The 20,676-nt window shown below is 45.1% G+C and overlaps 1 protein-coding gene across 1 annotated transcript in view; it reads right to left on the bottom strand.

The window, feature by feature from the left end:
- ZYX (zyxin) overlaps nucleotides 1-10,621 on the bottom strand; it is a 45,143-nt gene extending 34,522 nt beyond the window's left edge. Inside the window, exon 1 of the mRNA XM_077455105.1 lies at nucleotides 10,476-10,621. The gene's annotated coding sequence lies outside the window, so the exon portion shown is untranslated. The remainder of the gene's footprint in view (nucleotides 1-10,475) is intronic.
- Between the last annotated feature and the right edge of the window lie 10,055 nt (nucleotides 10,622-20,676).

The following is a 20,676-nucleotide window of genomic DNA, read 5'->3' as shown; positions in this document are numbered from 1 at the left end:
TTTTTTTTTGTCAAAACATAATTGAACAAGCTGAAGTTAGAAGGGGATTGGCAACCTTAAAGCATGTTTTACCGCACAGGGTTTGTGCCGTGTCATTTGGCCTCCCGTTTCACCTGCAAAACCTGGCTGATCCTGCCTGGCTATACCCTTCCCCACTGTAAACTGACCACGGTTTATCTTGGCTGCTGAGCCCTGACACCGTGGTCAGTTTTACATGCCTCTGTCATCCGCAGCTCTCCTCTGTCCTCTCACCCCTCGCTCCCTTGCTTGTCTGCTCCTGTCAGTGGCTGTCCCCTCCCGTCATACTGCTCTCATATCCAATATAAAATCCTCCCATCTCTGTAACCTAACAATATGTGTCCCTGTGCCTGTGTTATATAAAAAAAAAATACGTTGAACTGTACCTATTTCAGAGCATCTCCCGGCGATCACGTGACTCCTTGGTGCGTTCTCTCTCTCTCTCTCTCTCTCTCTCTCTCTCTCTCTCTCCCCCAGCTATCAGCCGGGCAGAGGAGAGAGCCGAGGAGTCATGTGAGCACTAGGAGACGCTCTGATATAGGTACAGATCAGCATATTTTTATAAAACACAGGGACACATATCATTATGTTACAGAGGGGATGGGAGGTTTCTAAAGTAGTATCTTAACAACCACTTTAATGTTTTTAAAATCTACATGTAAAAATGACATGACAAATCTTATCAGAGTTGTTCCTGTGTAATTGCATAATCAGATTTTGTATGTTAAAACCTTAATGTCCCTTTAAACAATTAGGGCCAAGCTGGCTGATTCGTAGTAAACAAAGCCAGAGCCATCTTAATGAATGGGCATACCAGGGCACCGTCCAGGGGTCCTAGGTGCATGGGAGCCTCGTGATCAGAGGCAGATGCTGTGTTGGGGTGGGGTTGCACTGGCAATTTGGGCGCTCCTGCTGTTCTTCCTTTACAGGAGTAACAGCAATATCACTCCTGTCACAAGGTGCAGCAGCTGGCTTCTGCAGGAGAAAGCTGGAGGTAAGGTAAGGAAGCTGACTTAATTGCAGGGGGTGCACCCCCATCAAATCATTCTTTGCAGATATTGCCTTTTGTACCACCACCCCCTCCTTTTAGAAGCAGGACCCTCCTGTACCTGTAATAACCCTTTAATAAGCAACCGATAATACTAGGAGCACACCCCCTCCAGAGTGCCCCTTAATATGAAACACAGTAGGCAACACTGCACAAATACACTATTTGGCCTAATGTCTGGATTGCTGACCTTCACATGTATATGATCTTGTTGGACATCCTATTCCAAAGCTACGACCATTATTTTGGCGTTTACACTTACACCCCTTCCTCTCCCCTTTCCCACCTTGCTTTGAGGAGCCACCACTCTTCTGGAAAGGTTTTCCACAAGATGTTGATGTGTGTGTGTGGGAATTTGCACCTGTTTAACCAAAAGAACATTTTCAGGACTGATGTTGGATGAGAAGATCTGGCTTACAATCAGCATTCCTATTTATCCCAAAGGTGTTCAGTAGGATTGAGGTCAGGGCTCTGTGAAGGCCATTCAAGTTCCTTCACACCAAACTGGTCAAACAATGTCTTTATAGAGCCGACTTTGTACACAGGGGGCACAGTCATGCTGGAGCAGAAAAGGGCCTTCTACAAACAGTTTTTCACGTGGTTGGAAGAGCACAAATATCCCCACGAAATTGTTTGTGGACACCTGGCTATCGCACCTTATTCAATATCCCATTCCAAAACCATGGGCAATAATAGGAAGTACCTCTGCCTTATCCCTTTCATGGCTATAACAGCCCTCACTCTTTTGGGAAGGCTTTCTACCTCATTTTTGTAATGTCAGGTACTGATGTTGGTTGAGAAGACTTGGACCACAATTGGTGTTCTGGTTCATCCTAAAGGTGTTCAGTGGGGTTGAGGTCAGGGCTCTATGAAGGCCACTCTAGTTCCCCCACATTTTACTGGTCAAACCATGTCTTTATAGAGCTGGCTTTGGGCACAGTCAAGTTGGAAAAGAAAAGGCCCTTCACCAAACTCAAGTGCACAATTGTCTACAACAGGATTTCTCAACCAGTGTTCCATTGAGCTATAAGGTTCCTCCAGAGTTTTCTAGGGGTTCCTTGAGCAATTTCTGCCACTCAGATAAGTTCCCACTGACACTATTTAGCTATCTGTAAAGGGGAGAATTTTTCTCAATGACCACAAGTGTAATGCCGTGTACACGCGGCCGGACTTTGACAGCAAAGGTCCGACGGAATGAATCCGTCTGACAATTCGACCGTGTGGGGGCTTCATCGGACCTTTGCTGTCGAAAAATCAGACGGACTTTAGATCTAGAACATGTTTCAAATCTTTCTGATGGACTTGAGTCCGGTCAAAAAAATCCATTCGTCTGTATTCTAGTCCGACAGACGAAAACCGACACTAGGGCAGCTATTGGCTACTGGCTATGAACTTCCTCATTCTAGTCCGGTCGTACGTCATCACGGTCAAATCTGTCGGACTTTGGTGTGGCCAGGTCCGTTTGTTCGGAAAGTCCTTCGGAATTCCGCCAAAAGTCAGTCGGGAAGACCATCGGACCTAGTTTGTCGAAAAGTCCGGCCGTGTGTACACAGCATAAGGAGCATTCTTCCCACTGACCATCACACTAATGTATCATGAGTTGTAGATATAGTAATCTTTAGCAGGGATTTCTTGAGACTGGAACGTTATATTAAAGGTTCCACTGTGTTGAAAAGGTTGAGAAAGGCTGGTGTAAAATGTCTTCGTATGGTGTAGTAATAACAGCATTCAGTATTAGTTACTAAAAACACCTGAACCCAATCATTGCTGGGCGGTGCTTACCTACTGTTGGCCATATAAAAGGGTGATGATTGGGTGTCCACTTACATTTGACTATATGGTGTCTACAACTACAAGAATGTTGGTTTAATCAAAGCATGTTTGAATAAAATAGTGGTGGCATCTAGAGAACATTCTTCTGTATGTAGAGCACAAGTGAGGAGCTACTGTAGCAATAACCGTACCCGTTACTAGAAACACCGGAACTCAATTATTGGTAGGAGTGTCCACCTACTGTTGGCCATTTAATAAGGGTGACGTTCTGGTGTCCACTTACATTTGACTATATAGTGTCTACAACTATAAGGATGTCCGTTTAATCAATGTATCTATAAGAATGTTTGAATAAGATACTGGTGGCATCTAGAGAACATTCTTCTGTATGTAGAGCACAAGTGAGGAGATACTGGAGTAATAACAGTACCCGTTCGTAGAAACACTGGAACTCAATCATTGGTAGGGGTGTCCCCCTACTGTTGGCCATTTAATATGGGTAATGGTCTGGTGTCCACTTATGTTTGGCCATATAATGTCTACAGATCTACATGGATATCAGTTTAATCTATGTATATATAGGAATGTTTAAATAACATCATGCTGGAATCCAGTAGAACATTCTTTAGTATGTAGAGCACAAGTGTGGGGGTGCTGTAAAATTAAACCGGAGGATGACGCTGCTGAGACAACTGTGTGGGGGGTGATTGCAGGATGAGGGCGACAGCTTAGAGAAAAGACAGATGCAGGAAGGAGATGTGACAGCAGGGAGTGGGTGCAGCATGGTGACTGCGGGGGAGGGGGGCGCTCAGAGAAGGGTGCATTGACAGCAATGAGTAGGAAGAATAGCAAAGTGATGGAGCTGCGACAATGGGGATGTTGAGGTTACCACACAAGATGGGTCATGTGATTACACAATGATGCCATGGCAAGAGGTGGAATTCGAGGACTCCAGTGCTAACCAGGGAGGGTGAAGGAAGGATGAGCTGCGATAGGCAGTGAGTGAGCCAAATATGAACCCAAGATAAGGATGCTGTTGTGACAACTGCAACACCCAGGGCATGTAACATGGCATCCCCAGCATGTATGTTAATCACCGGTGAGACATGCCAGGGCTGCAACATTACTTATTTCAGTAAATCAAATCCTAACCACTGAAATCTCATAAATTTGAATATTTTCCTTTCATCTTGTCATTGTTAATCTTTTAAATCTGCGACTAACGTGTTTCGGTAATTTCAAATCCTTTAAAATTTGCATTTTTTTTATAGATTACCCAGTGATCCTGCCATAAAGGTCCTTGCTCAGGCAGTTCCTATTACAGAGTTACATAATATTACAACACTGCCTCCCCCAATTTGTACTCCTGCATGTCACCCTGTCACATGGGCTTCAGATGGAGACTACAAAGACACACATTACACCAGAACCAGCATGGGCCGCTGTTGTCACCATCAGGAGCGCCTCCCTGAGGAAAGCCATGCAGCCATCGCTGGAGTGCCAGTAGGCAGGAAATGTCTGAAAGAGGCTCAGGAAGATCAGCAGCACAGAGACAGGGAAACATGGTAATAGTAATAAAAACAAAAAAAAATAATAAAAAAAAATAAACACAATGCATCTGCAAAGGAAACATCATTCAGTAAGGGGAACCCACACAGAAGACACGGAGTACCGCTCCAGGCTCCTGCCAGTCCATGTCCGGTGAACATTCATTGAGGAGTGAAGGCTAGGAAATAGCTCGTCTCATCAGCTCAATATGTGCAAACAGGGAAAAGTCATCAATCTAGGTGCCGCACATCCGACGCTAAGAGCAGCCTCAGCCCAGATGCCATCCAGGTGTCCAGCTGACACGTTTCATCTCGTCCACAGGGCTTAGTCATGGAGGTCACCCTCCTTTTGTCAGATGTGTCGCACCTGGAATGATCCCTTTTCCCTATCATCCAGTAAAGTTAAGTTCACATCTACGTTTGTTGGGAATGCCCATAAAAATCACATGCTTTCCTGACATGCACAGAAACGCGTAGCCCTTAAGCAGATGTGCTGCAGTGCCATTAATGGTTAGCGGCACCCCCATGCATCTGAAAATGCTTGCATTTTTTGCACGACCAAACGGTTCAATGCAGTGATTTTTGGAAAATGTTAGGCACTCATTTTCCTCGTTTCTTACGTGTAGGGCACCCATTGAAATGATTAAGCTGCCCTAAGCGCTTGATTGTACCTGTAAGTATTAACCAAGACTTAGGTAAAATGCACACATTCACGCCCCTACAGCTAAAATGCGCTGCCGTTTAACAGACAAGCAGGGGTGCCATTAATTCTTAATGTCACCCCCCCCCCCCCACATCAGAAAACATGGGCATGAAAACGCATGGTGCCAAAGAATAATACATTTTCTGTGTGGCTGAGGTTTTAGAAAGGGGTCGGGGACTTTTACCCAGCATTTCCTGCAGGTACAGCAGCCCAGAATGTACTGCTGTGTTCGCATAAACAAAGCTGCATGGAAAACACATAGACCTCGGTTTAGCCCCCGTGCACACCAGTGCAACTTGTCATGCAATTTGAAAGTTCCAAATCGCATGACAAGCCGCAAATTGCCAGCAATGGAACCGTTCATGTTGTTGCAAAATGTATCCAATGTAAATCACTTTTCAGCAGGGCAGCAGCATAGCCTTTTGAATGAGCCTTTAGCCCTGGTTCACACCAGTGCGGCTCTGAAATTGCGCTACTTCATTGCGATTTCAAAAATCAGTGATTTGTTCCATTTTGATGCACAATTTCATTGTGGCCTGTGACTTCATTTGACAGAAGTCAATGCAAGTAGCAATAGCAGAAAAGTAGTGCAGGAACCTTTTTCTGAGTCGCAATGATTTGAATGGTTCCATTGCTGCAAATGAGGTGCGACTTGTCATGCACTTTTGAACTGATAAATTGCAGTGGTGAGAAGAACCAAAACTTAGGGTTTAGATCTTCTCTAGTCATTGGATGTGAGGATGTGATCAGGGCCACTGATTGGGGGGGGGGGGGGGGGGAACCACTGGTCCTCCTGTAGGGGGCCTGGGCTCACAGGGGGGCCCAAACAACAGGAAGAATCGGTGTGGTCGGGCGGAGGGGCAATTACAGAAAGGTATATAAACAAAGGTACTAATGCGCTCCACCCAACTACTAGCCCTACTAAATATCTAATTACAGAAAGGTGCCCTGTGCGGCTCTCTGCAGCAGCTGATAGCCAGTTTCTATCCCTCCCACTGGCTTTTAGCTGCTGCATGGTGAGACACAGACACAGGGCATCGTTCCTGTAATTGCTTCCCCTGTACCGACCCCCCTCCCTGTTCTGCCATCTTCTGCCCCCCTCTCACTGTGCCATGCCTGGTTGTGATTATGTAATTTCACGAGATGGACCTCCTTGCTTAGCTCTGACAAAGAATTCAGGAAGTGCACTGGAATGGTCTTCTTCAATATCTACAGGACAAAGGCAAGTAAGGACCTGCAATAACATTTGTTACCATCTGCCCGGAGGGGACATTTTTTCTTTTCAATGAACTAAGCAGGAATTCCTGTCAATTCTGGACAGGGAGTGACTGTGCAGGAAGACGGGGCATTAACACAACGATGAGTAAGGAGGTGACGCAACGGTGCGAGACGGCGATGTGTAACGTCACTGCGTGAGATAAGAATTACTGATCGTGACAGGCGCAGCTGCTGAGAAATGAGTGGTTGGGATTGCCTAGCTGTCATAGGGAAATAATTACCTGAAGTAGCACTATAGGCAAAAAAATATATATATATATTTTTTTATTATTCTGGCTAGAGTAAGTGAGGGAGGATTATAACCCCTGTGTCCCATTGGGGAGATTTCCCTTCACTTCCTGTCCCATAGACAAAACAGGAAGTGAGAGGAAATCCCCGCAAATGAAGTGAATCTCTTGGAATTTGGATGGCTTTATTGAATAGTTTAGCTTTGGTAGTTTTGGTAAATCTAAAGCTGACTCTACAAAAATTGTATGGTGACCCTTGGGCTGATCATTTACTAAGCTATCTGATTGTACAATATTCTTTAGATCCACCATCAACTATGTAGTGCCAGGATAAGGTCATCTACAGCCCAGGGCAAATAGCCCAAATCATGTGCCCTCACCTCAAGATGTATGAGCATTATGTGTAAGCAACAATAATATCCCACCCCCCCCCCCACAAAAAAAAAAAAAAATCAAGCACTAGACTAATTAATTTCCCCCTGAGCATAAATTCCCCCTCCTCCCTGTACAAATCTGCCCAATGCCCCATCCCAGCAAAAATCTTTGCCAGCTCTAAATCCTCTCTCTCCCCATATGCCTCCAGCACAAATTCCACACCTAGCACAATTCCTCTACCCCTCAAACTTCCCCTCTGAGCAATCCTCAGGAAGACGCCTGCATTAGATAGTTGATAGTAGAACTGAAGGAGATTGTATAGTGTATGGTCAGCTTCCCTGCATTGATAAGAATATTTAAGACAATCTAAGCCCATTGAGTTCTCCATGGAAGTAGTCCACCCCCCCCCCCCCCCCCCCTTCTTTGTCTGGACAACAATGGGCAGAGGTGAGGCTGCAGAGTGGCAGAAAAGTTGGAGTTTTGCAGGCCAGCAGTAGTCGGAGCCCCTCACGGGTCCCAGCCATGGGGGGGGGGTAAGCAATCACTCAGGCAGCTGATGGGTTAGAGAGTGTACAGCCTGCAGGTCAGGAATGAGGTAAGAGACGAGCTGAGGGCCCCGGGGCCAGAATGAGGTAACTGAGTGAAGGGAGGGAGGAGAAGGAGGAGGAGGAAGAGGTGAGTGAGCAATGTCTCAGGATTGCAGGAGGAGGAGAAGGAGAGGGCGCCCCCCCCCATCCCTTCCCCAGATGGGAGTCATTATCCAGATTTACAGGCTGAGCTGGGGCAACACTCTCTACAGGGGGGAGAGACAGCCCAGGCACGGAGTGCAGGGGGGGAAAGAGACAGCCTAGGTACAGAGTGCAGGGGGGGGGGGGGAGAGAAAGTCCAGGTACAGAGTGCAGGGGGGGGAAGAGAAAGTCCAGGTACAGAGTGCAGGGGGGGGGGGAAGAGAAAGTCCAGGTACAGAGTGCAGGGGGGGGGGAAGAGAAAGTCCAGGTACAGAGTGCAGGGGGGGGGGAAGAGAAAGTCCAGGTACAGAGTGCAGGGGGGGGGAAGAGAAAGTCCAGGTACAGAGTGCAGGGGGGGGGAAAGAGACAGCCCAGGCACAGAGTGCAGGGGGGGGGGGAAGAGACAGCCCAGGCACAGAGTGCAGGGGGGAAGAGAAGAGACAGGCACAGAGTGCAGGGGGGAAGAGAAGAGACAGGCACAGAGTGCAGGGGGGAAGAGAAGAGACAGGCACAGAGTGCAGGGGGGAAGAGAAGAGACAGGCACAGAGTGCAGGGGGGAAGAGAAGAGACAGGCACAGAGTGCAGGGGGGAAGAGAAGAGACAGGCACAGAGTGCAGGGGGGAAGAGAAGAGACAGGCACAGAGTGCAGGGGGGAAGAGAAGAGACAGGCACAGAGTGCAGGGGGGGGAGAGAAGAGACAGCCCAGGCACAGAGTGCAGGAGGGGGAGAGAAGAGACAGCCCAGGCACAGAGTGCAGGGGGGGAAGAAGAGACAGCCCAGGCACAGAGTGCAGGGGGGGGAAGAAGAGACAGCCCAGGCACAGAGTGCAGGGGGGGGGGAAGAAGAGACAGCCCAGGCACAGAGTGCAGGGGGGGAAGAAGAGACAGCCCAGGCACAGAGAGCAGGGGGGGGAAGAAGAGACAGCCCAGGCACAGAGTGCAGGGGGGGAAGAAGAGACAGCCCAGGCACAGAGTGCAGGGGGGAGAAGAAGAGACAGCCCAGGCACAGAGTGCAGGGGGGGGAGAAGAGACAGCCCAGGCACAGAGTGCAGGGGGGGAGAAGAGACAGCCCAGGCACAGAGTGCAGGGGGGGAGAAGAGACAGCCCAGGCACAGAGTGCAGGGGGGAGGAGAGACAGCCCAGGCACAGAGTGCAGGGGGGGAGAAGAGACAGCCCAAGCACAGAGTGCAGGGGGAAAGACAGCCCAGGAATGGAGGGCAGGCCTGGAGAGACATCCCAAGAATGGAGAACAGAAGGAAAAGAGACACCTCTGCATATTTTTTAAGGGGAAGTGACAGCCCAATGCACTGTAACAGCAGAAAATACATTTCTGTACACTATAACAGTGAAGCCAGCATTTTTACCATACAGATGAAAAGAGACAGCACTACATACTGTAGAAGGGAAAAGAGACAGCCCTGCGTACTGTAGAAGGGAAAAGAGACAGCCCTGCGTACTGTACAAGGGAAAAGAGACAGCCCTGCTTACTGTACAAGGGAAAAGAGACAGCCCTGCTTACTGTACAAGGGGGGGGGGGGGGGGGAGGCAGCCCTGCATACTGTACAAGGGGGGGAAAAGGCAGCCCTGCATACTGTACATGAGGAGTGAAACATTGCTCACACAATAAGACTTGGAAAAGACCACTCCATATGCTAGAACCAATAAAGAGACAGCCCAACATATGTTACAAAACAGGAGACAGCATTAATGCTGTAATAGTTATGAAGAAGGAAAGAGACATTCCTGCACAGCTTTGCATACTTCATGCTAGAGTTTAAGAGACAGTCCCAGACAACATTAACAAAAGGAGACATCTGTAGGACAGAGACCATTGATTGGGGAAAGAGACAGCCCACCACAGGGTGTACATTAGGGAAAAATAACTGCTCTGCACTCTCATGTATGAACAGACAGCAATTTTTAAGTAGAAAAGAGACATAATGCCCCCCTTAATTTTATTTTTATTTTACAGCCCGGCTACATTATTAAATGCAAAGCAGAAAAAGACATCCAAACAAAGAAAATAGACAGTTACAATGAGACATCTCTGAACAAGATTATGTCCAAATAAAACAAAATCAGAGGCAATCCAATTGAAGGAGACATCCAGAGGAGGAGGGCATCAAAAGAGACAGCTGGGTATGGAAATGTTCAGCTTGGTGTGCAAGGAAAGGAGGACTTCAGGCTAAGAGACAGTCCATGTACAGGGGAGAGACAGTCCATGTACAGGGGAGAGACAGTCCATGTACAGGGAAATGGAATACAATGTAACATTTATTATATAATTTAAAAGAAAATAAACTACAAAATATACAGTTTTTATTTTATTTTGTATATTTTGGTGAAATGTTACATTGTATTTATAAATATTTGGATTAAATGTTACAATGTATTGTTTTTCTAGTATGTTCCTAGTTCTCCCTCTACATCAGTCCTACACAGTAAGTTTTCTCCATGTTAGTCAATGAGACCCCCTGAATTCCCTGGGATCACAAAAGGGGCAACCATGCAAAAGAGACATCCCCAGATGAGACAGCACTCTACAATGAGATTGTTTTCCACAAAGAGACATTAATAATATAGAGGATCGGGACCCAATGGGGTAACAGAAAAATACAAAAGAGCCAGCTGTAAAGAGAAGATTTCTAGCATTGTGCAGAAATTAAAGAGACATCAGAGTATTTAGATCCACATGAGAGGCAGCCAGGGATGAGACAGCACCCAGCCTGGAGACCCCCCACCCCCAGCACAGCACACAGACACACACAATGCCTCTTACCTCTGAAGAGCAGAGACTGACTGCACCCTGAGAGCCAGAGACTGCCAGAGAGTGCCTGAGACTGCCCAGGGGGTGTAGAGGGGGCGGAGCCACACCATGACTGCTGGCTGTGTCACACTATTGGCATGCACTGTGCTCACATGCTAGGTGTGCAGGGAGGTCTCTGACTCTACATGTCTCTTCCTGTATGACTGCTAATAGGCTTTGACTCTGCATGATTGTGTACGTGTGTCTTTCTGCATGACTGTCTCTGACTGTCTAACTGTGCATGTCTTTCTGTATGATTGTCTTTGTATGGCTGTCCCTCTGCATGTGGCTTTCTGCATGACTCTCTTTATATATATATATATATATATATATATAGATAGATAGATAGATATATCTGTATGTCTCTTTTTATATGACTGTCTCTGTACATGTCTCTGTATGGTAGTATCTGTGCATGTCTCTTTCTGTATGATTTTCTCTGTGTGGCAGTCTATGTTCATGTCTTTTTCTGTATTATTGTCTCTGAATGGCTGTCTGTGCATGTCTCTTTCTATATGACTGTCTCAGTCTGGGCATGTCTCTAGATGGCTGTCTCTGTGCATGCATCTTCTGTAGGACTGTCTCTGCACATGTCTCTGGATGATTGTGCTATCTCTTTCTGTATAACTATCAGCTGGTCCCTTTCTTCTCTGTACATGTCTCTTTCTGTAAGATTGTCTCCAGATACTGTCTCTGTGCATGTCTCTTTCTGTATGACTGTCTCTGTATATGTCTCTTTTCATATGACTGTCTCTGTATATGTCTCTTTTTATATGACTGTTTCTGTATATGTCTCTTTCTGTATGACTGTCTGTGTATATGTCTCTTTCTGTGTGACTGTCTCTGTATATGTCTCTTTTTATATGATTGTGTCTGTATATGTCTTCTTTTTTTATATGACTGTCTCTGTATATGTCTCTTTCTATATGACTGTCTCTGTACATGTCTCTTTCTGTATGATTGTCTCTGAATGGCTGTCTGTGCATGACTCTCTTTGTATATGTCTCTTACTGTAGGACTGTCTCCATCCATGTCTTTTGTCTGTGCATGTCTCTTTCTGTATGGCTCTCATGGTATATGTCTCTTTTTTAGGACTTTTTTTAGGACTGTCTCTGTGCATGTCTTTCTCTGTATGACTATCTCTGTGTATGAATGTCTCTGCACATGTCTCTAACTGTCTCCTGGTCCTCTCCTTCTCTGAGTGACTGTCTCTGTAGATGTCTCTTTTTTTTGTATGGCTGTCTCTTTCTGTAGGACTGTCTCTGTATATGTATCTATTTCTATGACCGTGTCTATGCATGTCTCTTTCTGTATGATTGTCTCTTTGTGAATTACTTTTTTTATGACTGTCTCTCTATGATTGTCTCTGCATCTTTTTCTCTGTGTGACTGTCTCTGATTGGGAAATGTAGTCTCTGCTCAGCTATTGATCACTTGGTAGTAGTGTGGTATTAACCCCTTATGAAAGAAAATCTTCATTTGGAACACGCTGATTTCACTCTCGCCTAGGCCGGGCGCAGACCTTTGCGATTTCTGTGTTGGGATAAGGCAGCCCATTGATTTTCTTTCATTGGATCAGCAACACACCTTTCTTGTTGGGGTGTGCATGGGGGGCGGGGGACATTTAAATTGAATAGCGCTACAGTTTCTGTGTTATCTTGCGCTGCAGTAAAGCACGTTACTGCAAGACAAAGGTGTATAACAGCCCTTCAATCTCTCCAAGGGAGCGGAGTGGTCTCTATGCTCTAGTCACCTCTCTATCTATATTAGGTAGCAGTCTCTGGAAGGAGAAATGTTTGGGACCTTCATTTCTATATGTCTCTGCGGCCTCATTCACACTTATGCAGGTGCATTTTGCGTTTTTCAATACATGTTTTTCATCCATTGAAAAAAAAAAAAAAAACTGAAAAAAGTCCTTGACCCTTTCCATAAAATGCACAGATGTGAACTACATCCATAGGAAACCTTGTTAAATGGACTGCAGTGTGCACTAAAAAATGCATAGGTGTGAACCAGGCCATCACGTCCACATGATCCTGTCTCTTCCCAAAGCACAGTACTGTGCAAAAGTTTTAGGCAGGTGTGAGCAACGTAAATAAAGAATGCTTTCAGAAATAGAAGTGTTAATAGTTTATTTTTATCAACAAAATGGAAAGAAAATTAACAGAAGAGAAATCCAAAATGATATTTGGTGTGACCACCCTTTGCCTTCAAACATCGTCAATTCTTCTGGGTACACTTGCACACAGTTTTTGAAGGAACTCGGCTGGTAGGTTGTTCTAAACATCTTGGAGAACTAAGCACAGATCTTCTGTGGATGTTGGCTGCCTCAAATCCCTCTCTCTCTCTTCATGTAATCCCAAACAGACCCTATGATGGTGAGATCGGGGCTCTGTGGGGGCCAAACCACCACTTCCAGGACTCCTTGTTCTTTACACTGAAGATAGTTCTTAATGACATTGGCTGTATGTTTGGGGCCGTTGTCCTGCTGCAAAATAGATTTGGGGCAATCACACACCTCCCTGATGGTATGGCATAATGAATAAGTATCTGCCTGTATTTCTCAGCATTGAGGACATCACTATGGAGTGACACTCGTGTGTCTTAAAAAAATGAAATATTATGATTTTAAACAATACAATTTTTACTGACAGTCTACTGACTGGAATGGTACCAGCGGATTGGAAAAAAGCCAATGTAGCACCAAAATACATTCCTGGGAATTACAGACCAGTTAGCCTAACATCAATAGTATGCAAGCTCTTGGAGGGGATGATAAGAGACTATATACAAGATTTTAGTAATGGGAACAGTATCATTAGCAGTAATCAGCATGGATTCATGAAGAATCGTTCTTGCCAAACCAATCTTTTAACCTTCTATGAGGAGGCGAGTTGCCATCTAGATAAAGGAAGGCCCGTAGATGTGGTTTATCTGGATTTTGCAAAAGCATTCGACACAGTTCCCCATTAACGTTTACTGTACAAAATAAGGACCGTTGGCATGGACCATAGGGTGAGTACATGGATTGAAAACTTGCTACAAGGGAGAGTTCAGAGGGTCGTGATAAATGGGGGGGTACTTAGAATGGTCAGGGGGGGTTCTGTACTGGGACCAATCCTATTTAACCCTTTCAGATCCACGCTATAACCAAATGACGGACACAGCGCAGACCAACTTTGCCAGGAGGTTGTCAATAGATGTCCTCCCCTTTGCACGCTCCCTGCACATGCGCTGTGATCACTGTGATCCTGGCCCCTTACCACATGATCAGCTGTCAGCCAATGACAGCTGATTACATGATGTAAACAGAAGATTGGTAATCTCTTTTTCTCTCCTCACGCTAACAGCGTGAGGAGAAAAAAAAGCAGATCGCCAGCTTCTGTGCAAGGGACATCGGTCCCGAAGAGGAAGATGCACAGCCATCTCATCTGTGCCCACCAGTGCCGCCTGACAATGTCACCTGCCAGTGCCCACAGTGTCACGAATCAGTGTCCACCAGTGCATAACAGTGCCAGCAATCAGTGCCGCTAATCAATGCCCATGAGTGCCACCTATCAATGTCCACCAGTGCTGCCAATCAGTGTCACCTACCAGTCCTGATCAGTGCCCATCACTACCATCCATCAGTGCCCATCCCTGCCATCCATCAGTGCCCTTAACTGCCACCTATCAGTGCCATCTATCATTGCCACCTATTAGTGCCCTTCAGTGCCACCTATCAATGCCATTTAGTGCCACCTCATCAGTGCCGCCTTATCAGTGCCCATCAATGCAGCCTATCGATGCCCATCAGTGCCCACCAGTGCCGCCTTATCAGTACTCATCAATGCAGCCTATTGGTGCCTATCAGTGCCCACCAGTACCACCTCATCAGTGCCGCCTTATTAGTGCCCATCAGTGCAGCCTTATCAGCGTACATCAATGAAGGAGAATAACTACTTGCTTGCAAAATTTTATAACAAAATATAAAACAGTTTTGTATTTTTTTTTTTAAATCTGTCTTTTTTCATTTTTTTACCAAAAACATAAACCCAGAGGTGATCAAATACCACCAAAAGAAAGCTCTATTTGTGGGGAAAAAAAATCAGTTGGGTACAGTGTTATATGACCACGCAATTGTCGTTCAAAGGAGTGACAGTGCTAAAAGCTAAAAATTGGTCTGGGCAGGACGGGGGTTTAAGTGCCCACTAAGTAAGTGGTTAGTTTTTTCATAAATGACCTGGAGGATGGGGTAAACAGTTCAATCTCTGTATTTGCGGACGATACTAAGCTAAGCAAGGCAATAACTTCCCTGCAGGATGTGGAAACCTTACAAGAAGATCTGAACAAATTAATGGGGTGGGCAACTATATGGCAAATAAGGTCTAATGTAGAAAAATGGAAAATAATGCATTTGGGTGGCAAAAACCTGAATGCAATCTATACACTGGGGGGAGAACCTCTGAGGGAATCTAGGATGGAAAAGGACCTGGGGGTCTCAGTAGATGGCACGCAATGCCAAGCTGCTGCAAACAAAGCAAACAGAATATTGGCATACATTAAAAAGGGGATCAATTCCAGAGATAAAATGATAATTCTCCCGCTCTACAAGACTCTGGTCCGGCCTCACCTGGAGTATGCTGTCCAGTTCTGGGCACCAATCCTCAGGAAGGATGTATTGGAAAAGGTGCGAGTACAAAGAAGGGCAACAAAGCTAATAAAGGGTCTGTAGGATATTAGTTATGAAGAAAGTTTGCGAGCACTGAACTTATTCTCTCTGGAGAAGAGATGCTTGAGAGGGGATATGATTTCTATATACAAATACCATACTGGTGACCCCACAAGAGGGATACAACTTTTTAATGGAAGGGAGTGTAAAAGACACATGGCCACTTATTAAAATTAGAAGAAAAGAGGTTTAACCTTAAACTACTTAGAGGGTTCTTTACTGTAAGAGCAGGAAGGATGTGGAATTCCCTTCCACAGGCAGTGGTCTCAGCGAGGGGCATTGATAGTTTCAAGAAACTATTAGATAAGCACTTGAATGCCCGCAACATACAGGCATATAGAATGTAATACTGACATATAATCACACACATAGGTTGGACTTGATGGCCATGTGTCTTTTTTCAACCTCACCAACTATGTAACTATGTACTTATGTACAGAGCTCTTTTCACTGACAGGGGATCTTGCTATTTTTTTCCCTGCTAAGCAGGGGGAAAAAAAAACAACATCCTTAGTAAAAGCAACTCATAACACACACGGTCCAATGCCACCCCCACGGGAGACTGATGGGAAGGTGACGATCACCCCCCCCTGCTGGAGATGGACGGGAAGACGGCGATCGGGGGCCTCCTTACCTTAGAAGGCAGATGATAGGGCTGCTGCTCCTCACTCCAGGCCCATTGCTTTTCCTTCCAGCGGAACAGGAAGTGAGTCATGAGACCCGATTGGTCGGGAGTCCTAAGACTCCCTGGCCAATCAGGTCTCAGGACTTGCTTCCTGATTGGCGAGGGAGGAGTATCAGGAAGACAATAGCAAAGATAATAAATTCACTATTGTCACGTAAGTGGGCAGGCTTGGGGGCACAGTGTTCTGCACCCCAAGCCCACCCTTTTTTTTAAGCCAATTAGGGGCTTAAAAAATCATGTGCTTAAAAACAAAACAAAAAAAAACACTGAAATCCATGCGCCCGGCTCACTAAATGTAGATTAGGGGCCAGGCACATGGATTAGGGGGTGGCGCCCCTGTGCCCTGTATGGACAGGCTGCCACTGCATTTAAACCTTTGATCACCCTAGATTTTAACCCTTTCCTACCCAGTGTCGTTAGTACAGTGACAGTGAATATTATTATCAACAATCAGTGTATCAGTGTGACTGGTGATATCAGTGGCAGTTAGTTCCCCTGCAGTGTCTGTTATCGTTAGGCGCCCGTCTCACTATCGCGGTCCCATTACTAGTCACTGATCATTAGTAGTATAAGAAATAAATAAATAGAAGTTCCAGTATATATACTAATATGCGGTAGTTTGTATATGCTTTAACTGTCAGGCAAACCAATTAACATACATTTATTAAGATTTTTAGCCTATTTACCAAAATATGTAGCAGAATACATTTTGGCCAAAATTTAAAAAGAAACTAGATTTTTTTATTTTTTGTTAATTGGATATGTTTTATAGCAGAAAGTAAAAAAAAAGTATATTGGTTTTTTTTTTCATTTTTTTTTTTCAAAAATGTTTGGTCTTTTTTCATTTTTTACATCGCAAAAAAATTAAAAACCCAGTAGTGATCAAATATCACCAAAAGAAAGCTCTATTTGTGTGAAAAAAAAATTATATCAATACTGTTTTATGACCGCGCAATTACCAGTTAAAGTAGTGCAGTGCTGAATAGCAAAAAATGGCCTGGTCACGAAGGGGGTAAAATCTTTACCAGAGCTGAAGTGGTTAATTTATCAACATTTCGATGAGATGCAGCTCATCAAAAACATCAGTACATTAAAGTTTATGATTATGCTCTTCATTTTAAGGCTTATGACTGCCTCTCCCTTTTGGCCATATATACAGTATATATATATAAAAACTATTATTGCAATTCAAGGGAGTCACATTACCATATATTTTGCCTTGTGTGTGTATGGGGGTATGTTGATGATAAGTGTGGTATATATTGAATGGGGTTTACGTATAATGTTGTAAATGAACTAGTATGTATTATGGTTGATTTTTTTTAAAATAATAATAAAAAGAAGATTTGAAACATTACCATATTTGAAATTATACAATCTACAAGCAGTGGTGGAGGGTGAGGTCTGAACTCCTGAAGCATGTTGGCTTTCGTTCTGCTGATTATCTAATAAAATTTATTTTTGAACTCTGGGATTGATTTACTAAAACTGGAGAGTGCAAAATCTGATGCAGCTCTGCATAGAAACCAATCAGCTTCCAGGATTTTTGTCAAACTTGATTGAACAAGCTGAAGCTAGAAGCTGATTGGCTACCATGCAGAGCTGCACCTGATTTTGCACTTTCCAGTTTTAGTAAATCAACCCCTTTGCGGGGCTCTGGATTAACCACTTTCAGACCGGACCATTTTGCTGGTAAATGACCAGAGGTCTTTTTACACTTTGGCACTGCGCTGCTTTAACTGGTAATTGCGCGGTCATGCAATGTTGTACCCAAACAAAATTTGCGTCCTTTTCTTCCCACAAATAGAGCTTTCTTTTGATGGTATTTGATTGCCTCTGCGATTTTTATTTTTTGCGATATAAACGTAAAAAGACCGCAAATTTTGAAAAAAAATGATATTTTCTACTTTTTGTTATTAGAAAAATCCAATAAACTCAATTTTAGTCATACATTTAGGCCAAAATGTATTCAGCCACATGTCTTTGGTAAAAAAAAAGTCAATAATTGTATATTTATTGGTTTGCGCAAAAGTTGTCACATCTACAAACTAAGGTACGTTTTCTGGAATTTACGCAGCTTTTAGTTTACGACTGCCTATCTCATTTCTTGAGGTGCTAAAATGGCAGGGCAGTACAAAACCCCCCCAAATGACCCCATTTTGGAAAGTAGACCCCCTAAGGAAATTGATAAGAGGCATGTTGAGCCCATTGAATATTTTATTTTTTTGCCTCAAGCGATTGAATAATGACAAAAAAAAAATTTTTTTTTTTTTTTTACACAAAGTTGTCACTAAATGATATATTGCTCACACATGCTATGGGCGTATGTGAAGTGACACCCCAAAATAAATTCTGCTGCTTCTCCTGAGTACGGGGATACCACATATGTGGGACTTTTTGGGAGCCTAGCCGTGTACGGGGCCCCGAAAACCAAGCACCGCCTTCAGGCTTTCTAAGGGCGTAAATTTTTGAGTTCACTTCTCACTACCTATTACAGTTTTGAAGGCCATAAAATGCCAAGATGGCACAAAACCCCCACAAATGACCCCATTTTAGAAAGTAGACACCCCAAGCTATTTGCTGAGAGGCATGTTGAGTTCATGGAATATTTTATATTTTGCCACAAGTTGCGGGAAAATTACAAACTTTTTTTTTTTTTTTTCACAAAGTTGTCACTAAATGATATATTGCTCACACATGCCATGGGCATATGTGAAATGACACCCCAAAATAAATTCTGCTGCTTCTCCTGAGTACGGGGATACCACATATGTGGGACTTTTTGGGAGCCTAGCCGCGTACGGGGCCCCGAAAACCAAGCACCGCCTTCAGGCTTTCTAAGGGCGTAAATTTTTGAGTTCACTTCTCACTACCTATTACAGTTTTGAAGGCCATAAAATGCCAAGATGGCACAAAACCCCCACAAATGACCCCATTTTAGAAAGTAGACACCCCAAGCTATTTGCTGAGAGGCATGTTGAGTCCATGGAATATTTTATATTTTGCCACAAGTTGCGGGAAAATTACAAACCTTTTTTTTTTTTTTTTTTTTTTTTCACAAAGTTGTCACTAAATGATATATTGCTCACACATGCTATGGGCATATGTGAAATGACACCCCAAAATAAATTCTGCTGCTTCTCCTGAGTACGGGGATACCACATATGTGGGACTTTTTGGGAGCCTAGCCGCGTACGGGGCCCCGAAAACCAAGCACCGCCTTCAGGCTTTCTAAGGGCGTTACAGTTTTGAAGGCCATAAAATGCCAAGATGGCACAAACCCCCCCCAAATGACCCCATTTTGGAAAGTAGACACCCCTAAATTTAGGGGTACACTAGTGAGACTAGGTAATAAATGGCGGGTGCCCTGAAACTATAAAAAAATAACTAACCAACCAGCGTCACCTGTAACAGTTATATGGTGATCACTGGTGAAAGGGTTAACTAGGGGGCAATCAGGGGGCTTTATGCGGTAGTATATGGGGGTCCCTGGCGCTATAAAAAGCTGCGGCGAACCTAAATACCTACCTGCCTAACTAGCGTCACCTGTGACACTAATACAGCGATCAGAAAAACGATCGCTTATTAGGCTGGGTTCACACTGGAGCGATGCGGGAACGCCACGAATGCGCGGCGGGTTCCCGCATCGCATGCCTCCCGGCGGCAGTTCACACTGCCCTATGCGAACTGCTGGGAGTGTCAGTGAAATGTTACTGACACCCCCAGATCAGTTCGCATATCGCAGTGCGATCTGCAAACTCGGATCGCATGGTGTGAACACCCATGCGATCCGATTCTGCTGCGGGCCAAAAAAAGGGTCCCGTGCGAATTTGCGGCGGGTGCGGCGGGTGCGGCGAATGGCTGAACTCGAATCGCACAGAGATCGGATGTGATTTGCACTGCAGTGCGGTGCGAATCACATCCGTTCTCAAACCGCTGCAATGTGAACCCAGCCTTAGTGACACTGGCGACGGGGGGTGATCACGGGGTTAAACCTTTATTGGGGGGGTTAGGGGGGTACCTTAGAACTAAAGGGGGCTAACCCTAACTGCCCTAACAGTTATTAGTCACAAATGACACCCGCCGGGTGATCAGGGGGTTAAACCTTTATTAGGTAATAAATGGCGGGTGCCCTGAAACTATAAAAAAATAACTAACCAACCAGCGTCACCTGTAACAGTTATATGGTGATCACAGGTGAAAGGGTTAACTAGGGGGCAATCAGGGGGCTTTATGCGGTAGTATATGGGGGTCCCTGGCGCTATAAAAAGCTGCGGCGAACCTAAATACCTACCTGCCTAACTAGCGTCACCTGTGACACTAATACGGCGATCAGAAAAATGATCGCTTATTAGGCTGGGTTCACACTGGAGCGATGCGGAAACGCCGCGAATCCGCGGCGGGTTCCCGCATCGCATGCCTCCCGGCGGCAGTTCACACTGCCCTATGCGAACTGCTGGGAGTGTCAGTGAAATGTTACTGACACCCCCAGATCAGTTCGCATATCGCAGTGCGATCTGCAAACTCGGATCGCATGGTGTGAACACCCATGCGATCCGATTCTGCTGCGGACCAAAAAAAGGGTCCCGTGCGAATTTGCGGCGGGTGCGGCGGGTGCGGCGAATGGCTGAACTCGAATCGCACAGAGATCGGATGTGATTTGCACTGCAGTGCGGTGCGAATCACATTCGTTCTCATAAACCGCTGCAATGTGAACCCAGCCTTAGTGACACTGGCGACGGGGGGTGATCACGGGGTTAAACCTTTATTGGGGGGGTT

The sequence above is a fragment of the Lithobates pipiens genome, unplaced genomic scaffold (genome assembly GCF_037356315.1).
Source record: "Lithobates pipiens isolate NorthernLeopardFrog02 unplaced genomic scaffold, aLitPip1_a1.2 Scaffold_25, whole genome shotgun sequence".
Lineage (NCBI taxonomy): Eukaryota > Metazoa > Chordata > Amphibia > Anura > Ranidae > Lithobates > Lithobates pipiens.
This window is presented reverse-complemented; position numbering and strand designations above follow the sequence as displayed.